This window comes from Diprion similis, chromosome 8, assembly GCF_021155765.1.
Source record: "Diprion similis isolate iyDipSimi1 chromosome 8, iyDipSimi1.1, whole genome shotgun sequence".
Taxonomy (NCBI): domain Eukaryota; kingdom Metazoa; phylum Arthropoda; class Insecta; order Hymenoptera; family Diprionidae; genus Diprion; species Diprion similis.
In genome coordinates, this window is record NC_060112.1 from 27,723,433 (window position 1) to 27,746,202 (window position 22,770).

Genomic DNA, 22,770 nt, shown 5'->3' on the forward strand with positions numbered 1-22,770 from the left:
ACACCTGTTAAAGGGATCTCTCAGTGAAATTCTCTCACCTGTTTCTACGCAACGCAGAAGTTTATCTTTGCGATGTATCAATTGCTTGAGGCAATCGAAGAAACTGTTCCACCGAGTAATTACTGGTCCTCGTAAACCGATACCCAAATAATCTTTCATGACTTCATTGGTTTTTGGAGACCGTAAACTCTTCCAAAGAGATGTACACTTCGCTATCACATTCTTATGGCGTGCTCCGAATTCTCTCGAAGTTTCGATTATTTTATTCGTATCTGTTGTAGCAATAAGGTTGAGAGTATGACTGGCGCAACGAAAATGTTGCGGTAATTGCTTCTGGCATTCGTCTGCAAAGTCGGTGTCCAGCGTGATTTCGTGATTCGGTTCCTCAGTCATCAAAGTTTCAGAAAAATCTTCCTCTAAAAGTTGTCTGACGCTTCTTCTACAAAATAAAAACATTCATTTTCATAACAGATCAGTCTATATTCTTTTCTCATATTCATTAGAAATATACGTATTCATTGCTAAGTTTATTTTTCAAGTTCACTGCATTCAATGCAGCGTACTTGCATTGTAAAACGTAAAATGGTAAGGGATTTGAGTCAATAAGTTTTATATTTTCTGAGATATCACTGGAACCGTTTTTAAAAATGTCATCCTGAGAAACCCTTATTTGAAGTTTTTGTCTGATCAAAAATTAAAAGAAATCATTGTTTTCGTAATATATAATACTGCAATGATAACATGGAAAAAGTTTTGTATTTTTAAATAAGAAACTTACTAAAAAAAAATTTTAGTAATCGTCTTTTTTCGGTATAGAAATGAGAACATGCCCTTGAACGAATACTATCATAGCTACGACTTTAAAAAATTTGGAAAAATAATTACAAATGTTATTATGAGAAGACAGTATTACTATCATTTTCAACATTGCTGATTTTTTTCAGAATTTTGCCTTCAATAAAGTACTGAAAATCATATTCAAAAATATTTTTGGTTGGCATTGTATGAGCAATACAGGAAGGGCTTACCAGTTGGAATAATATCCGCAGCACCGTCAACACCGTACTCCTGGAATGCCTTGACAAAGTTCGATCCATTATCGGTAATGGTGGCCACAATTTTTCTGGGTGTTAAATTGAAGGACAGATGAATCTCCGCTAGAAACGTCGCAATAGCTTCATACGAGTGGGTACCAGGAAACCGCCGGCACGCAATCGCCGCGGATTTTCGATTTAAAGTATATGGATGTAGCTGTTAACAGATATCGAACATGATTTTTTTCAATATTTTTAGTTCTTGAGGAAAACATAGTTGTGAGAAGAGATACTAGGACGGTATAAGAAAATATTCAAAGGAACGATTAAATTGTGGAATTAATGGAAAAAGCCTGTAAGCGACACGTTTAAGTTCGTTTGCTTTATTGCAAATGAAAAACGACGTCGGGAAAAAAAACGATGATTTTTCTTGTCGTACCATGAAAAGTCTTAAAAATCCACGAAATTTTTTAGTTCAACTTAGATTTTCTTAAAAAAAACTTACCCAATGAAGCGTTACCCCGACAAATCGATGATTTTTCCCGGACCAAGCATCTGCTGTTGTACAAACGTACTCAATTGATGCGATTATCTTACGGAGCTCAGTGATCTGTCGTTCTGCCAGACTAATTATTGATTTTGACAGTGAGTGTCGAGTCAGATGTTTCAAAATCAATCCATCTTTTTTTATGTTGAAGTCTACACATGTACGTAAGAGAATAAAAAATTAGCGTAATGTCTCAAATCTTATAAAAATACTCTGTAAAATAAAGTTGACATACCATCGAAAATTTTTCGAAAAGATTTTCTCTCAACAGTATTCAATGGTGCCATGCTGTCCACAATGTAATTTGTGACACTTAAATTAAATTCACTTTGAGAGAACGTACATGACCATCGTTTTTTATTTTTTGGTTCTTCATTCAATTTTTTTGACAAAGAATCCTGGGTGTACTCGACATATTCTTCTGGATGACGTCTCTGCGAAGAAAATATTTTTGCATTGTTGATTCTGTTAAATTGATATAATTTGTTGTTAAAATACTAACCCTTAGATGTGTCGTCCAGTTAGAAGTACTGCGAAGTGTGCCGGCGATGATTTTTTCTCGTGGACAAATCATGCAATTGGCACGGATTGTCCCATCCACTTGTGATTGTTCTTTCACGACTATAAAGTATCTACCATCCAGGCACAGTCGCTTATTGCACTCCACATCCAAAGGATCATCGGGAGGTTCTTCGTTCTCAATAGAAATTTGGCTCAAACGATGAATCGGAAGATCTTCAACGATCTGCGATGTTGATGCTTCTGCCAGGAGGGCAAATAATAGTTAATAGTAATAGGCACACATAATATGCACAGTAAGCATATGAAATTTGTAACTTTATGAATTAATTTAACGCTTAATTACCTGAATGAGAAAATCCCCCTCGCACGACATCGCTGTGGAAAGCCATCTGCTGGTTTTCTTGCGAAGATGAGACCGCACTCTCATCTTCTGGGTCTGGAGAAATAAATCACCATGATAAGGCAGACTTCAATATATTATTTTATTTTCAGAGGTAATTGTTTCCTTTGAAGTATTGTTGTACGAAGTACACTTTCTCTAAGATCCAAAGGGTTAAATGCAGTTCTTTAGAAAAAAAAAACACATTTTTCTATGTGATTCCTCAACTCTCACGAGGAGGATGAATCAGACGACAACCACGGTAGTTTAGAAGAAAAACAGTATTGAGGTCCCATATATTTCCCAATAAAAAAGAAAAGTTGAAAAAAATTAAATTCAAAATTCCGAAGTGGTTTTTGGAAGCAAAGAACAATAATAAAAATTGTGGGATATTTTTATTGTAGAGCTCAAAATATATAGCTTAAAAAAAATTCCATGTAGTTTTTCGCTCCGATTAGCCGTTCGAGAGGTAATTGGCTGAGAAGAGAGCGAGAAAGATAAAAAAAAATCGAGAACAGATATTCCATAATACTTATCGAATTGGGTCATGTAAATGCACGAAAAAAACACGTTTTATGATGATCCTGAAGTTTCGATCGTTTGAATGCAAGGAAATTCTGTTATTTCTTGAGCAGAGCTCAGAATTATTATTCAATATTTGCTCTAGCCAATAAAACGATCGTCTTTTTCGACCAAAAAACTCAATCGACACGAAAAATTTCCATGATTTTCAAAATTCAATAAATAATCGATAGAAAAAAAAATTTTCGTTGAATCTCAACGTTGCAAACTTCAGAGTCATGTTTTATGTCATCTAAAGTCGCGGTAGCGACTCGAGATTAAATTGCGCAGTCCAACGAAAAATAAAGGTTTGGAAGTGGTTGAGTTGACGGGGAAAGCCGTATACATACAGACTGAAACGTAAACATATTGCTTATTGGAGATATTGCTTTCGACATTGTGCGGTGTACAGGTCGATGTTGACGCGTCCGCGTGTTTACGCGAACGCAAAGAATGTAGAGCCCGCGGACGCTTACGCCGTATTTTGCTGGTATCTTTACCATCCGACATCAGTAGTTTCTGAAAGCTCATGTAAATTATAATGAACCATTTCGATGACTGTAATATGCTTGTATAATTTTAAATAATAACTTGAGTAAAAAATTGGATATGTATGAAATGTAGTTTAATTCATATTAATTTCTGTGCTACGAGTTTACATTTTTAAAAACGTAAAGGAAACCTGTTGATAGATAGACTCTGAATAGTTAGGAAATGCACATGCAGAAAAAACAAATGCTATTGCTGCAGTAGATGACAGTGCTTTTTGGAGTAATTTTTACAACAATTCAAGATAAATTTACAGTCACGTTAATTGCAAAATTATAAGGTGTATACGAAGACACGCGGGAATTAAGTTAATATATACTGACACCAATAACTTTTCTTGAATTGTAATTTTTGCGACAATCTAGTGAAAAATACTCCGAAACTCAGTTCATACATTTACCAATACTATAATAAATATAACAAAAACTTGATACACACAAATTTTTTTCATTGAATAATTAGTAAACGTACCTTTGAGCAAAATACTTCCTGCTCTAAACGGTCGTAGAAACACACTAAAGCACACGGACACCGTATACACAGAACTCTTTTCGCGTGGTGTTTCCGGAAAGATAGTGGGGATAGTATCCACGTGAGTCGAACCTATCCAAACGTTCGTGATTGATTCCGAATGCTGCTGACTTGCCGAAACAATATCCAAACATTATCTTATTTTACATTGAACCAATTTTTTCACACGGTTACTTATGATTATAAGCGATCTAATAAAAATTATTAGTCATTGATATAAAATTTTTCCATTGAATGCCTAAATAGAGTGCATGTTTTAAAGTGAAACTTTTATTACATCGCCACACATTTTGTCGTACGACTATCGCGTCACGTAACGCGTGACGGGCGGCCGCAGAGTGGGGGTAAAGTGGTCAGAGCGCGGATTGGTAAAACTTGACGAAAATTTTCAGTTGCATGCGTACGATCCGAAGAAAAGTTTCACTTTCATCGTGGTTTCATACAACCACACAACCCTTTTTTTCACTTTAATGATCATTTGTGATCATTGTGGAAGATCACAAATGGTCAATACAGCAAAATAAAATAGTGAAACCGCATTGTGCAAGGTTCTAATGCGAGGACACTAATTTTTCTATTTGTAATGGAATATTCTCCACTACAAATTACTTTTTTTTTCAATGTACTTTGTAATAAAGCACTCATTCATTACACATTACTTTTTTGAATTGTAATGGCAAATGCATCCATTACACATTACTTTTTTTATTTATAATGAAACACGCATTCATTCTACATTACTTTTTTGATTAGTAATGGAACACGCTTTCATTACACATTAATTTCATATGTGGTAATGGTACATTTATACATTGCACAATAGACAGAGTAATGGGTAATGGTTACAGTAATGCATTATGAAAATAATGCATTATTTCCAACTGTAATCATAAGGCAGCAAATTCGTGTCTACTACCAAAAACGTTAATTCAGCACAGAATCCATCAAATTTTACCAAACTAGTGATCTGTTTACTTGAATTAATTGACGTCGGACCGATGCCACTAAACTTTACAAATTGGTATTCAGTTTTACCAGGTAACGCATCTGCAATGTAGCTTCTGATGAGTGAGCATTCAGCTCCGCTATCAATTAATCCTTGCAACTGGAAGTTATTAATTTTAATACCAACCAGAGATTGGCGCGTAATTGAGCAAACATTAACACTTTTGCGATCGTTGGGTCCCGTAATGGGTTGTCTATCCCACCACTGCTGTAGGAGCGAGACCGGCAAGGGTTCGTTCGGGTGGTGAGCCCATGCCTACGACTCGTGTGCGTAATTCAGTGTGCTTGACTCACACCGGAGACCGCGTACGTCTATCACGACGACCGGCTCACTTCTGATCTACTGAGTCTCATGAGCTCACTCTTATATCTATCGTACGACTCACCTGCCATCTGTACTAACCTCTCAAGTTACCATACAAGGGATTCACTCCCACATGCATTTCATCAAATTTTTTTTCACATCATTTATTGTTGATGGCAGTCCGAAAATCGTTGCGTGCGAGTGTACGGGAGGAGGCACCTGCACCCCACCACTTCCGTACACTCGCACGCAACGATTTCCGGAAAATGTATATTTATTGTAACGAAATAGTGTTCACACCCCTTATACAAGGTGTATAATCATCATATTATATAGAGTGAACTGATACCGATACAATATTCGGTCATGAAATGTTTAATCATTTGTCTTCGAATGAATAAGGTTACTGCGTCAATATTATTGTAATAATAGTCAGTCTTCAAACTCCAGTAGAAGTCCTTCGATGCTAAATACATCCACATTTTTCATACATATCCTACTGTGAAATTTCTTTGGCTCGACGTTTGCTCACGACGCACCGAGAACCCATTCATTACTTTAGATGCAATTCCTAGATTGCCCTTCATTACGTTATTATAAGCGTCTTCGGACATGGTTGGTGAAAATCAAAATATATTTTTAGCTAGTAGGCAAAGACAAGATATTGGCCGGCAAGTTGTACATATTAAAGCTTTGGTTGATTGTACCGTGTAATGTATTCATGCACACTGTTTTCATACAACGTCGAGTTTTTATTCTGCATGATTGAATAAATATTATCCCACGCTGTGAGAACATGTTCAATTCGTTAATACGCGAAATTGTGCGACAGATCAAACTCCGTGATTACTTTGTCGCTATAGCATTTATAATTGATGTTTCACAAAAATGTGCCCGCCAAGTACGTAGCGCTTGGAATGATGTTTCGATATCACTACACGAAACAGCGAGGTCCGACTTCACGACATATACCTACCTACTTGCTGAGACATCGTAGAGCTTGGGGTTCATTCCTGATTTCACGACAGAGACCGGCAATATCTAAGTTATTCTTCAATTTGGATTGTGATTTGGTTTCGGTAACTTGGCGGATTTTTTTACATTTCAGATGTTTTCGCCTAGATTTCATGACTTTTTGTAAGTATGCGGCAATGATACTGCTATACCGTAGTAATAATCAACCAAATAATTGTAAGCGAACCACAACTCTTATACCTGTTGTGATGTGTAGGATTCGTAATTGATAACTGTATGACTTATCCACCATGAAAAATTAAAATAGTGATGCGACTAATCCAATTTGCGCACGATTAGGTAAATAATAATGATAATAATCACTACCAATACCTACAACACCCGGTAGGATATGTCCCCAAAAAGTCTTTCGGAAACTTGCGCGGGGCAAGCGAGCGGATGGGATTAGTGACCATCATTATGCGTCTGCATACCGTTTTAATATGTTCAATAAAAACACCCGCATTCGCACGAGGAACAAGGATAATTGGAGAAATCCGTACTTAGGTGTAACTGGACCGAGTTCAAACCTCAATTCGTCGATTCAACGCCTGAACGACATAATCCGTGACCATATATGTCGATCTCAATTTTGTAACAAGTAATGAATACATTGCGAAGTGAAAACGATAGACGACAATTTTTTTCCTCATATTTTATTTTTTTAATCTCCTATCACAACTAGTATAGCTAAAATTTGTCAGTATCATTATATAATCCTATTTCATACAGTCCTGAATTCTTAACACTAATTTACCAATTAATAATACACGGCGCATGCACAGACATACGTTGCAACATTTTTGATATATTAATTCGGGGAATTTGCGCAAACTTGTAAGTAAAAGATGTAATACATGCAATTTCATGATAATATTCGTGTAACAAGATTTGTTTGAACCAATTAAACGGAACTGTCAGCAACTGTGACGCTCGATCACTTGTGAAACGGTAATGAAGCTTATTGATTGGTAATCATGTTGCCGATAAAACATAAATTTCGAGCAAATGCTACGAACATTATAAGAAACATAATTACCGATGTGAGAAAGTAGACTGACAATGTAACGTCAGCATTTTTGTCGACTGCGATAAGTTTGTGCAAGTTAATACCATTGTTGGTAAGTATTTTTTATTTCACGAAAATACTTAGTTTGTCCACGGTAACAGATCGTTAACACAAACAAAATTGAGATTCATCTGTCGTGCGTTCACTTGTACACACAAAATAATCTCTCTATATCTGTAAAATGTAGCAGGGTGACCCGTGATGCTGTAAAAGACGTGAAGTTAGCTTTTTACAGTTCTTATATGTCAACCACATGTTATTGTGATAGAGAAATATTTATATCTCAAAGTGAAAGTGATTAAAAAGTTCTAAATGGTATTATTTGTTCAGGACAGCATTACACTGCTCGTTCAATACTCTATACAAACATGCACAGGTAAGTAAAAGTATCGTTTCACACGTTTTACAAAATTTGCGAGAATACAAAAATTACATTGTGGGCGATAAGACTCAAACGAAAATTGTGACACAACTGGATACATGTCTATTGACGTCCGGGGAAGGTTGACAGGCGTCATGATCTGTTTGTATTAGTAATTCGACAGCGCTACAAATCTAAAACAATTATAGAGTTTAGAAAGATGTGAGAGCATAGAATAATAATATTGTCAAAGTGCATATGTGTCGGACTAATGTAAAAGTACACTCACCCGTGTACGCTTTGACTCTGTGGATTAACTATATACGTTCTCGGAGCTCGATGTACTACGTGGTGGTATGTCGATCAGGGTTCAAGTATTTGGTTTCGGTTCAATTAGGGGTGATAATAAAATTAAACTATCTCGTCGTTCAACATAGTAGGGATGCCTTGTTCATCCGTATCTCACGTTGGAACCAATTTTCTGAATCTGTAAAGATGAACATTGATGACGATAAGCATAAATTTAGATGATCGTTACACCATGATAATTTTGTGAGTATGATTATTTGACGATTGGGTTAAAACATTGTCTCTGGATGACCAATTTTACCGAACACAAGAAGGACATGTAACAAATGCTACTTACTATATGAATCGAACATTAAGTGTTCTGCAGTTGGCTGGCACAATTACAAACCTCCAGATTATGATGACCCCTTTCAGGAGCCGGGAACTTTTTTGTCGACATTTCAGTTTGAAGTCCTGGAACTTTGCTATCGGTGCCGTTAGGTTAGATAGTGAAAATATAGTCTACTTCTGAGCCGACACATCGGCTCCCGGTTCTGTGCGGGTTCACAGCAAAATTTTAGGAAGAGTTGTCAAAGTAAATTTACTCTATAGCACTAATTCTTTCACTCACAGCCAAAGTCCAGTATTATCCCAATTTTGGCAAATCAGACGTATTTTCATTTGACATTAACACAACGATTCCAAATTTAAACGAGTAATACTAATAGTTGTATAAATGCATTTTGTGTAGATATCTGGTTGTTTGCCAGCTAATGCGTAATTAAAACATTTATTTAATAGTAATTGAAGAAGTATAATGAGGAGCGACCTCAGGAATAATATCACAGATGGTTGTTACAGACTAATCGCACATATGACAAAATACCCCTCAAAAATAATTTTATAACTAAAACAACTATTCTTTGTGATAGTAAAGCGGAGACAGATGTCTAGATAACATAACGCTTATGATTATGTTCTCAAGTTATGGAATTTTACGAATTTTGCCTATAACTAGGTTACATTATTTCTCGACCATGTTGAAAATATCGCAGCGATTACCAAAAATATTGTTAATTGACAATAACGTAGGTTATTTCTCTCTTTTAGCAACAGCAGTTGTATATGAGGTATTCCATCCCAAGTGTGTAAGCCCGTGACCCTCACCCTCTCGGATTTTTTTAATTTTTTTTTTATATGATCCCATTGAGCCTAAAAGACACCCTCATATTTTTTTAGATTTTTTCGAACATCCCTTATTTCCGGAAAAAAAAAATTTTCAAAAAAAAATCGCCATTTTTTTTAAATCTGAAAAAATTCTCAAAAAACCGTGATAACATATAAAAATTTTCAAGCTATCACCCGTAGTGGGCAGATTTTTTTAAATGTGTTTTACGAGCTATTGACCTTCACAAAATTCCAAAAAAATTCTCAAATAGCTCACTTTGAGCAGATATTGAATTATTTCGGTACTCAAAATGAATATAAAATTCACAATTTGTTAAGGGTGAGACAATGAGAATAATCTTCGACACGCTGTAGTTGGTGGACACTTTTATTCGTTGACGAAAGGCGACTTGTTCCGCTCGTGGTCGGATCGAATCTGATTTCTAAACGCGCGCCTTAGGCTCATCAACCTCTCATCTACCGCAGCGCCATTTGTCTAGGGGACTTATTCTGATTCAGGCCAACGCGCCACTAGCGCCCTCTCCTATTCTCTCTCGCTCGCTCTTTCGCTCGCCCGCCTATCGGCCCCGACTTGGTCTCGCGACCTCGTCGTGCCGTTTTGGGTGACCTGCATGGACTTGAGAAAAATGAATTTCCCGGGAGGTCTATAGCCCTTAAGGAGAGACTCCCTAAGGCTGAATTGGCGTTACATACACGACGACACGTATCACGTGCTCGAATATGTTCGTGGGCGAGCGTCGAACCGCGAGAGAAACGTTTAACCAGTGCGGTCGTGTGAATCGGCAACAATATTCAAATCCACCTCAATGGTGTTTATTTCGCCGTCTCCCGAGGAATCAAACAAGTCGCCTTTCGTGTTTACAATCGTTGGTGTTTCAATCTTCACAATACATTTTTGCCATAACTATATCATGTGGCATTTTGATAATTCGCTTACAATATTTTACATTTAATTGCGTTACATTTCGACTTATGAACTGAACACAATAATTTGGTATCGTAACTAAATTCATCATGATGTAAACTGAAAGTAATTGAATTAAAGAATCAAGCAACTCAAGAATAATATAAACATAACGTGCTCGGAATTTCTGTCGTCGAGTCTTCTTAATAACGTAATACATTTTTCTCCTCTCCCCCCCTTTTTTTTTTTTTTTTTTTTTTTTTTTTTTACATACATCTTTTGGTTTCCAACACAATTGATACTATAAAATTCATTTTGAGTACCGAAATAATTCAGTATCTGCTCAAGGTGAGCTATTCGAGAATTTTTTGGAATTTTGTGAACGTTAACAGCTTGTAAAACACATTAAAAAAAATCTGCCCACTACGGGTGATAGCTGGAAAATTTTTATATGTTGTTACGGTACAGGAGGACTGCAGTCCATGTACCCACCCGTTGGTGTTGGTTCGGGTGCTATTTTTGTTGGTTCGTAGTCGTCGCCGTCTTCGTTCAGGGAACGGAAGGGAAAGAACAGTAATTAGAGAATGATTATAACTTTTATTTTGATTTGGAAATTGAGTGAAGTCGATGAGGAGTAGTTGAGGCAATGGTTTTGGGGAACGAGAGTTGAAGCTGAATGTAAGGGTAGAGGGGAATCGAAATAGCAAGGTAAGGGCGATAGCGAGTGGTGTAAGGCAAGATGGAAATAGGATGACAAGATATGGAGTGTGGGAATGGCAGGTAAAGACAAGCGTCGAGGAAGGTGGAAGAGACGTGAGGCGGGACGTCGGACGTAACAATGTTATCACAGTTTTTTTAGAATTTTTTCAGATTTAAAAAAAATGGCGTTTTTGTTTTGAAACAAATTTTTTTTCTGAGATAAGGGATGTTTGAAAAAATCTAAAAAAAATGTGAGGGTGTCTTTTAGCCTCAATGCGATCATATAAAAAAAAAAAATAAAAAAAATCCGAGAGGGTGAGGGTCACGGGCTTACACACTTGGGATGGAATACCTCATATGTACTTTGACTAATGTAAGTAACGTACAGATGTACCTTAAACTGTAAAGAAATCATGTCCACATGTTAAATAATGTTGCACTCGCGATTAATATGGACGAATTTCATAAGAATGTAAATGACGTCATTTGATATCCGAAGATTCCGAAAGTGATCATACACAATTCTCCCATCCAGTGTCGGGCATGCCAACTAATTCTATCGTATGATAATTACGTAACTTCTCTTCAGTTAAATGATTCAGTAATGATTCAGTATTGATTGATATGATATGATTGCAATCAGCAATCATACGTGTAGTACTGTGGCTTGCTGCACCATCATAAATTAATGTGATTCAAGATTTGAATCATAAGAAATTACTATGCTTGAATAATACAGCTAACTAAACCGGACATATGCTCGCGATATAAACATTTTTATTTCACACACACATATATATATATATATATATATATTGTGACGTGGCGGGTCTACCAGCCCGTCATCGACCCGCACCTCCACTCCCAGGCGGCCGCGTCAAGCGCTCTTAAAGAGCAAGGGAGAGTCCTGCCGTGCCGCCAATGAACAACCAGAGTTAGCTTTAAGATTCATGTATTGTTGCTAATGCTTTTTGTTACTCCCCCAACCCATTCTCTGAGGTGACCGCCACTGCCGCCGCCACTGCCGCCGCCAATGCCGACGCCATCCAACGACCACCCTGCGCTGCCGTCGCGGGAAACGCGGAGGTACCACAGGACGACCGGCGCGGAGTTCGAAGCCCCGGACCCAGTAGTCGCGCTGTTGCTTGCTCGGACCTCGATGCCGCCAAGGACATGCTGCCGCTGCCGCCCAGGGGTCGAGTTGCCTCCACCTGAGCCTCCGATAAGACCGGCCTTGCCACCCGGCACCCACAAATAACCGGACTCAGTCTCCCCCTGGGCTCGCCGATGCCGACCGGACATTTCCGCCTTCGCCAGACCGCCCTCGCAACACGCAGCACAGCGCGGCGAACAGACCGGCTGCCTAGGCTCCCGCCGGTCTCTCGCCAATCTACCTATCATCCCCTCCCGTAGCGCCACCGCGGGATCGCGATCGCCGAGGGCCGGCGGCCACCTCACTCTCCCTTGCGCCTCGTTGTCACTAACGTCAACCGTAACGTAGAGAAACCCAGTGTAATTTTTGTTAGGAGTATCCTCGCCGAGAAGTCGAATAGGACAAAGTGTGCCGATCTTGCATTGTATCGCTGTATTGAGTAGCTGCCGAATCTTGAGGGAAAGACGCTGGGTGCCGAAACAAGGTAGGCTAACGTTACCCCGGGCCTCGCTGGCTATAGAGTCTCAACGGCCTCAGGCCACTTTTCGCCAGTAACAGGTTGCCGGCCGGCTTTGGTCGGCCATTTTGTGTGAAAGCCCGCGAGCCTCGTGGTAGCTAAGCTTTTCTAGTTGATTAAATTGCTGATCTTGGGTGCTATTCTTATTTTATAATTACTATTACATGCTCTGGTTGTTCATTCGGTAATTTTTTGCCGCTTTATTGTACCATATACGTGGTAATAGATCGTGTACCGTGCCGCTTCCCGGCCGCGTACCGAGTACGTAAGTGTGAGAGAGAGAGAGAATCTGTGAGTGAGTGTGTGCGCCCGTGCCGTCGTTGCCGAGCGTAACTACCACCGTCAAGCAGCGACAGGCGACCGTGCCGATAATATAGAAAAAGTGAAGGAGGATTATCTCGTGTTTGTGAAGCCGTTAGATGGTTAGCAAGCTTGTGTTGAGAATTGTTCTGCCTTGGTTGGAGTTTTGAAATTGTTAACGAACTTGCTTCACCACGAGTTCGTAGTCGCACGATTTATTGAATTGTTACTGATTTTATGCCGCTTATTACTCGTTTATCTTGGTCGCTTGCCGCTCGTCGCTTCTAGCTTATACTGCTTGATTTTGCCGTGTTCTATTGACCTGTTTAATTTTGTTGCTGTGTTATATTTTATGCTATTTTGCTCTATTTTTATTTATTTTTGAATTGTATCGAAGCGTACCGCCACCGATAAGACCGCTTGCCGTGTGAATAGCTATTTTGTTGCCTTCTGCCTTGCCGTAACGGCACTATTTGTTAATAAACGCTGGTAATTACATCTATAATCATTCGATTATTATCTATACTATTTCACCTTCGCGCCCACGTTCCCCTCACCGCTAGCTAGTCGGCTGTTTTTGTGTGTGTTTGCCCCTGCTATAGTTTCGCTTTGAGAGTTGGTGGTGTGAGTTAGGTTCGCCGTTCGAGTCGGCGAACGAATACTATTGGACGGTAAATTTCGAATCTGGTAAGAGTGTATTCTCTTACGGCTCTCTCGAGCCTGGCGCCCAACACCTGTTCTGCAGTGCCGTCAATCTTTATTTTTTTCTCATCTTTCTATTGCCGTGTTGGTCAACGCCATTTTTGTAAACGAGCCTCTGTGCCGACCCCGCTTTCCCCCGGGCGAAGTAAAAAGCCCGTTACAATATATATATTTTTTATTTTTTATATAATTTTATTTTTCTGACTGTGTGTTGAAATCTTGGTGTATGGATAACTTGGTGTTGTCATACAGTCAAAAGAGTCGCATGAGGCGACTGTGTGTGTATGATAAAGAGATATTGTTAATGGTTTCTCACCGGATCAACTCTCATAATGTTGTATTTAAAATTCATGATTTTGTTTTTTTTTAATAATCAATTGATAACAAGATCAGGAAAGCCGAGCAGTCTAAAAAAAAAAGATCTTTTTATGTATTTTCAGAAGAACCAGATACAACACACGAGGACGTGTGAAAGTCAGTTTGGCCGTGTCGATGATAAAGAACAAAGTTGTCGTTGCTTTTCGTCATTTGTTTTGTTGAAGAATTTGTTTAATAAAAAAAAGAAGAAAGAAAGGACATCCTTCGCGGAACGTCAAAGAGAGTTGACGTATTTTGTCACGATCAATATTTGAATTATCTAATATTGTTTTGTTCTGAGTTCAGAGTTAACAAAATGTTCTTTTAATGGCTCAATATGCGCCGAACACGAAAAACACAAAGTTCGCGAGTGATTTTTGGCCTTTCTCCGACATATATATATATATATAAGAACACACCAGTTGATAATCTAACGAATGTGTTTGTATGAATGTTGACTAGTAACTAATCACCTACTATTGTTTGTGACTCTGGTCACTCTGCAAAGTCTAACACGATTACAATCCAAATGTGATAACATCGTATTATAGAAGGAACGCTTATGAAGTACTATATTCAAATATGTATTTCGAATATTAATTAGTTGACTCGAAATACATTTTTCTAGCACACCAACTTCGCAACTTTCGATATGAATTCTTCATATCTTCTTTAGAGGGCCGCGTCCGTCCAACAGGCTTGAGTAGTGATACCGAGTTACACTCTCAGTCATACACTTACTTGTCTCTAACATCTTACAGAAACATTCAAATTGTGCCTCTGCGACGAAATTCACATTTCTATTGTGACGTGGTATTTTATACCCCGTCACATGGGTTGAATATCGCTCTCCTTATTTTCAGAATGTCGTAAAAAGTAACGAAAACACGTCTGGGGCCAATACTCCAAAAAGAACAACTAATTAATTCCTAAGTGAGACTTAATTATTAAGCTAATTCCTGTCTTTTTTTTATCTTTGTATCGCACTACGAGAGCTATCTTCAGCGACACCGCTTCGAGGGAACCGAATATCGCGAAGCCAAGGTCACGTACCGGGTCAGCAGCCAACTATCGTCAACTGCAACAGATCGGATACCGCAAAGTCAACTTCAGATGGATGCCTACCTAGGTTGCGTACAGGGTCGTGCGTGAAGCACAACGAAGACCTCCGATCATTTAGACTTATCGGCCGGGAGCCGAACCATCGCTACAACGCCACTGCCGCATGGATGCATCGTAGACGGCGTACAGGGCTGTGCGTCAAAAACACAATCAAGCCTCCCGTCGCGGTACTTATCAGCCTGGAGCTGAACCAGCATAATATCTACTGTCTCGCCTACTATACCGCAGAATCGTAGCTGTCTACAAACCTACGATTATCGAAGGACTGCAGCGTGAGGACAAGCCCGAGAAACCGTGGTGGACCACGCCGGACTGATGGTCTTAAGGATGGGAACCCTGCGTGTAAATCATCACCATCAGGAAGGCTCGGTGCAACAGTGCCGTAGGGCCCGCACCGAGTTGCAGTACCGGAGAGATAGTCAGCGCGGGGAGTACTAGCACTGCATAAGTTGACGACGCACCAATCCCGAATTCTGCAAAGTATCGATACCGCAACAATGTGAGTAGGATCATTCTTCTCGTCGTCGTTCCTAGATCTCTCGCACACATCGATACCGCAACACCGTGAGGGGTAGACCTTCCCCTCTCGCGAGGACCGCAAGCAGCTGACCATAGCCCTCCCACATATCGCTCGACGGATCGATAATTCTCTACAGGACAACGTGGGAGGAGGAGACACCCAGGGATGGACTATCGCCCATCTACACCTGTTGACCCGTACCACGTGACCCTCTGGCCCAATTATCGATCACCGAACACCGGAAAAGGATCACGTGATGAAATCTCGCCGAAAATCGACCGGGATCGTCAGGATCGCCGCTCGTCTCTTCACATTCTACGTCCAACCTAGTCTACGACTAGACGTGTTTTCGATAACGTTATTCTCACTATCCTCATATTCTCTCGCTAACATTTCAATTCAGTGCTTTTATCCTTCCGCTCTCGACTACCTGTCTACGCTTTTCCTGTATCTTCTATTTTCGTAAGTGAGGTTTTTCTTCTATCTATTTTGTGAAGCCACGAATTTACTTGCTTTATATCTTTTTCTCTCTTTTCTTACCTATTATCGATTTTCTCTCTTTTATCTCGCAGTTTGTTCTGCGTGAGCCACGTGGGCTCGTACCGTATTCTCTTCTTATCTCTTATCTTATTCTCTCCCTTATTATCGAATATTGCAAGTAATTTCGCGACTGGTTAGTTTACTATTATTTGTAGTGACTATTATCTATTTCCTTGATTTATCTTGTTTGAATGATTTTCTTGATATCGCTGACTAGCAGCGCCTTACTTATGCTTTCGTAAAATATCTCTGAATACCGTATTTTATTCGAATCTCTGATTTATCGTTCTCAGGAGTGATTGTTAAATCAATCAGCTTATAAAGTCTCTAATTTTGTCTCTTATTTCGCTTCTCGCTATCTGATACCTATTTTCTCTCTGTATCTCTGTTATAATTTCTCAAATATTGTTTCTTTGATTCCTTAATATGTTACCGATTTGAATATTACCGAATATCTTTCTGATTTAATGATTATCGAATATCTGGGAGGAATTATATCGTAAGCGTACCGCGTGCGCGATCTTATATCGCTGCGCGGTATAGCCGTTGTTCTCTTTTGACATTGGAGTATTGTGCCGTACCGAATAACACCTTTTTCATCGCTTTCTTTGCTAATACCGCTGTTACGTAGTTTGTCCGTAGATCTCTAGTTTGTAATATATCGCATTATAATATTTTGTTCTCTATAATACCTGTTCTTGACACGTCAAGATACCCATTTCTTGCTTATCGTAATTATAATATTTCGTCGTATCGCATATATCGCAAGCTAGAACCTACGTATTTCTCTAATTTCTCTTGTAACTTCTATCGTAATTTCTTCCGTAATTTCTATCATACCTCTCTTATATTATTTCGCTATACTTGATTATTTCTGACTGCGCTTCAAATATCGAATTATCTAACTGACTTGTAATCCTTGCCTTTCCATTAATTGTCATATCTTTTGTTACCGATTAATTGTAATATCTTTTGTTTCCCGATTAACTATAATATCTCTTGCTTTTCGACTAACTATAATATCTCTTGCCTTCTTTTGCCATTTGTAATTTCGGATCTTCTATCTATTATCGTGCCTCATTATTGTTACACATTGCTACGATTATTCTGTATTTCTACGTGATCATATCCTTCTCGCCATATTATGCTATTTGACTTGAATTGTAACAATTAGTTTAAGAACCTTAGATTGTGCATTGCATGCTAGCCTATTTCTTATCTGCTTTGTAAACTTGCTGATGGTTATACCGAGTAATAGTATCGCGATCACCCGCTTCATACCGCTAAATTACTTGAATAATTGTACCGCTACCGTGCTACCTCTGAACTCACTTTATCTCTGGCTGTATCTGAATTTCTCTACTTGTTTTTTTTTTTTATACAATTGATACTATTACCATTTCCTTTAATATTGTGTTTTATCGACTTGGATACGACCCATCCCCTCTACCATTATCTTTATCTGCTGAGTGAGCTGTGCAAAACCGTCGTAGAATCTGATCTATTTCGTCATATCGTATTCTCTAATTATCGTATCTCTGACGCTACTGCGTCTGGCGCCCAACATTTATCTCTTTTCCTAATTATCGTTTATTCCGTGATCAGATCAGTACCTGCGCCGTAGGGTAGCGTGATTATCCTTCCCTCAAGAATTATCGCAAATTTTCTTTTACCTATAATAATCACGTTGCACTATATACAATACGGCACACGAAAACAAAACATTTCGAATACAGGTTGATGAGAGAAATTAATGACACTGGTGTCAGGGCGGCTAGGTGGTCTAGTGGAGTAAGTCTCCGGCAAAGTATCTCTAGATGCCAGGTTCAATTCTTGGCTCCGTCGTTAATTTTTCGACTCAACTAATTAATATTCGAAATACATTTTTCTAGCAAACCAACTTCGCAACTTTCGATATGAATTCTTCATATCTTCTTTGGAGGGCCGCGTCCCTCCAACAGGCTTGAGTAGTGATACCGAGTTACACTCTCAGTCATACACTTACTTGTCTCTAACATCTTACAGACACATTCAAATTGTGCCTCTGCGACGAAATTCACATTTCTATATATTCAAATAAACATATCCCTGTACAACGTGAACATGCACGAAGATTTCCCCCAAATTAATTTTTTGAACTCAGCTAGACGGCGTTCAGAGACGCAAATGTATGCAGTTTTCGCAAACACATGTATCCGTGTACATCATTAATGTGAATGTAGTTATTTCACAAACGTGTAGTGACTTCCTATGACACCGTCCGACACTGGATTGGTGATATGAAACATATTAACATAATAAACATAAAATGTAAACACTCCTGTAAGAAAATATAAGATTAATGATTTACCCTCATTATGCGTTTGGACACAATGTGTGTGTTCGGTCTTCGTTCAATGTATTTGACACATTCCTCTATATAGTGCCAACCAGTAGCTACATGGCTATACAAAATTATCCAAATTTTGTCATCCTGTTACGCATAAAGAGGTGTAGATCGAAGTGTAGATTGTAAAGCGATGTGATACATGTGGTAAAGTGTTGTCGATAAGCAAATTGACCTGTATCGGATAGTTAGTTCCTTTTTTGTTACTCCGGCTTTCACCGAACAATTTCGTGAATTAAAGCTCTAACGGGCTTTTTACTTCACCCGGGGGAAAGCGGGGTCGGCACAGAGGCTCGTTTACAAAAATGGCGTTGACCAACACGGCAGTAGAAAGATGGAAAAGTGATAATTGACGGCACTGCAGAACAGGTGTTGGGTGCCAGGCTCGAGAGAGCCGTAAGAGACTATACTCTTACCAGATTCAAAATTTACCGTCCTATAGCACTCGTTCGCCGACTCGAACGGCGAACCAAACTCACACAGATAAATTCGCAAGCAAAACTATAGCAGGGGCAAGCACGCAAAACAGCCGACTAGCTAGCGGTGAGGGGAACGTGGGCGCGAAGGTGAAATAGTATAGATGATCATCGAATGATTATAGATGTAATTACCAGCGTTTATTAACAATCAGCGCCGTTACGGCAAGGCAGAAGGCATAGACAATAAAATATATACACGGCAAGCGGTCTTATCGGTGGCGGTACGCTTCGATACAATTCAAAAACAAAATATAACACAGCAACAAAATTAAACAATTCAATATAACACGGCAAAAATCAAGCAGTATAAGCTAGAAGCGACGAGCGGCAAGCGACCAAGATAGGCAAATAATCAATGAAGCACAATCGTTAACAATTCAATAACTAATGCAATAGCAGAATCGTTGTTAGGCAAATTCGTTAACAATTTCAAAACTCAGAACAAGGCATAACAATTCCAGAAACAAATTCGCTAACAATCGAACAGTTTCACAAATACAAGATAATCCTTCGTCGCTTTTCTATAATATAACGGCACGGTCTCCTGTCGCTGCTTGATGGTGGTAGTTACGCTCGGCAACAACGGCACGGGCGCACAAACTCACTCACAGATTCTCTCTCTCTCTCTCTCTCTCACACTCACGTACTTGGTACGCGGCCGGGAAGCGGCACGGTACGCGATCTATTACAAGTTATATGTTACGATAAAACGGCAGAAAATTACCGAATGAACAACCAGAGCATTCAATATTCGTTATAAAATAAGAATAGCGAATAAAATCAACAATAGAATCAAATAGCAAAGCTTAGCTACCACGAGGCTCGCGGGCTTTCATACAAAATGGCCGACCAAAGCCGGCCGGCAAGCTGTTACTGAGGGAAAAATGCCCTGAGGTCGTTGAGAATCTATAGCCAGCGAGATTCGGGGTAACAGCAGCCTACTTTTTTACGGCACACGCGGCGTCTTTCCTTGAGAACAGCAGCTACTTGGTCTTACAGGAAGTCTACCGTCGGCACAGATACAAAATACGCACTAAGGCAAAATGACAAAACTAGTGATAAGCACAAGAAAAACTCAGAGCGAAGCAAATAGCAATTGACTGGTTCACAGCGCTAGGGAGAGTGAGGTGGCCGCCGGCCCTCGGCGATCGCAATCCCACGGTGGCGTTACGGAGGGGGGGGGGGGGGGGGTGATACGTAGATTTTGGTGATAGACCGGTGGGAGCCTAGGCAGCCGGTCTGTTCGCCGCGCTGTGCTGCGGGTTGCGAGGGTGGTCTGGCGAACGTGGAAAGGTCCTTTCGGCATCGGCGAGCCCAGGGGGAGACTGAGTCCGGTTGTTTGTGGGTGCCAGGTAGCAAGGCCGGGCTTATCAGAGACTCAGGTGGAGGCAACTCGACCCCTGGGCGGCAGCAGCGGTATGTCCTGGGCGGCATCGAGGTTCGCGCAAGCAATAGCGCGACTACTGGGTCCGGGGCTTCGAACTCCACGCCGGTCGTCCTGTGGTCCCTACGGTTTCCCGTGACGGCAGCGCAGGGTGGTTGTTGGACGGCGTCGGCAGTGGCGGCGGCAGTGGCGGTCACCTCAGAGAATTTGGCGGGGGAGTAACAAAAGCATTAGCAATAATACATAAATCTTGAAGCTAACTCTGGTTGTTCATTGGCGGCACGGCAGGACTCTCCCCTGCTCTTTAAGAGCGCTTGACGCAGCCGTCTGGGAGTTGAGGTGCGGGTCGGTGACGGGCTAGTAGACCCACCACGTCACAACATATACCGGGACCATCTCTAGAAACTAAACAGGAACTGCGCATGCGCCAAATGATTCAATTTTATTGGTCAGCGAAATTGCCCCGCGGAGTAATTTTCGTCAGCTAACCAAGGCGACCAACGTACACGAAATGTGACAAGGCTCTGAATATCTCGCGCGTAAAGTAGCGTACTGAGGTTATGTTGATATTTATTCCTACTTATCGTGAATTTTCTACGAAAAGTGTCATTCAGCAATACCGTAGTTGATATTAGAAGATATTTAATCGACACAATAAAGGCGTCAATGGAAAAACAAATATCAAAAGCTACAGAAATTGGATCAGTTATTTATTGAGAGTAGAAATCTGAAATTAAATGTGGAACGTCATCAACGAGTGGGAGTCTAGACAAACTGAGGCAGGTAAGTAAAAATATTGTTTATTTCAAACAGATTCTTTATTTACATAAAATTACAAATAAATGGATTGTTGAAACCCAGTAGAAGGTTGCTCCAGAGTAGATTTGTTACAGTGCAGTGCTCCGGAAGCCAGTAATCAGTGCCAATGAACATGAAATATTAAAATAAAATCAGTAACAAGGAACAAAAGAAATAGTGTATCTTGAAACACAAAGCTTAGGAGTGCAAAAAGTAGCAATTCGTTTTTCTGTCGCAATTTATTGAAAATTAGTGGTATTCAAAACAATTAGAAGCTCTTGTCTGATGATAATATCTTTTAATATTTTCAGGTGGGAAACAAACATCATCGAAGCGAGACTAAAGTTGTCAGGCGTTGAAGCGTGTAAGTAAATTTCTGATACTATGATATTTGCATATAACAATATTTTCACATGTATTCAATGATAAAATTCGTTCGTTCTGACAGACTTGAAGTTTCAAGTTTGGATAATAGGATGAAAATCATACCTTACCTGATGGTCAAAACGTTTTGGTGGCTAGGACCCTAATTTCTCGATTGGTGCCACCGTTCCAACCATCGAACCTGGTTGTTCCGTTGTTCCATTAGACAACAGGTATCCGAAGGAATTTCTTCTGGTCATCGCCACCTTCTGAACATCAGTCGTGGCAAAATTGAAGAGCACGACACGCTACAGATCATGGTGTTTGAATATTCCATTATTTTAGATCTATCGAGCCAATAGTAATAAGTTTGTTATTCAACAATTGCTGCTAACTAATTTTACAGAGCAATCATTCCGTGCACCATTGTAATCCAAGCAGTATTATTGGCCCACATTATTTTTCAAATTTTATTATCGGCAGTTTTGATATTTTATTTTTCACTCTCTTGGTATTCAATTCAGATGAATAGTGTTTCAAGTGTTAAATCAGATTCCAAGGATGAATTTTGATGTGTAAACTGAACCAATCTCAATCTAAAAATGTTGGATAACTTCAGTTGAAAATGTCTTTAAAATCAATATTAATCGACAGTATCATCTGACTAGCTAGTTGCAGCTATCATCCGTGCTTGAGCCTCGTTCAACCCCGGCAAGGTCTAAGGAATGCATTCACTTACTAGTACACGTTACAAATGATCACTTTGTCTACAATAGGACTTACTTGCTGGCTAACTTTTTTATGATGAATCTTTATCAGGGAGTCATCCGGTAACTTATTGAAAGCTTGAAACCAGATTCAATTTTATACTCTTACAATGGTCCTTCATTGAAACTGAGAGTTTGTGAATCTCCATTTATTACAATTAATTCTGCAACCCATGTTAACACTGTTCGAAACAAAAAATCTCATCCTAAGATTGGAAATGGAATCTGCAATGCAAAAGTTATCTAGTGGCACAAGTTAAAAACAAAGAACCTTATAACGGTTTCTGCGACAGAGGGATTACTTTCGGATATTCATGTTACTGGATGATGTTCGGAGCACTATGAACAAGATATTGTATTGGATTTAGGTTTAAGTAAATATTGTCATAAACTTCAGTGAAAATTAGATATTCATTTGTTTCAAAGA

At 39.5% G+C, this 22,770-nt stretch overlaps 1 long non-coding RNA gene across 1 annotated transcript; it reads right to left on the minus strand.

Moving 5' to 3' along the window:
• Positions 1–1,769: 1,769 nt before the first annotated feature.
• LOC124409008 lies at positions 1,770–18,016 on the minus strand. The gene is made up of 3 exons (XR_006929490.1): positions 17,867–18,016; positions 3,404–3,415; positions 1,770–1,780 (listed from the first exon to the last, which is right to left on the minus strand). It is a non-coding gene; the product is annotated as an uncharacterized LOC124409008 (long non-coding RNA).
• Positions 18,017–22,770: the final 4,754 nt, after the last annotated feature.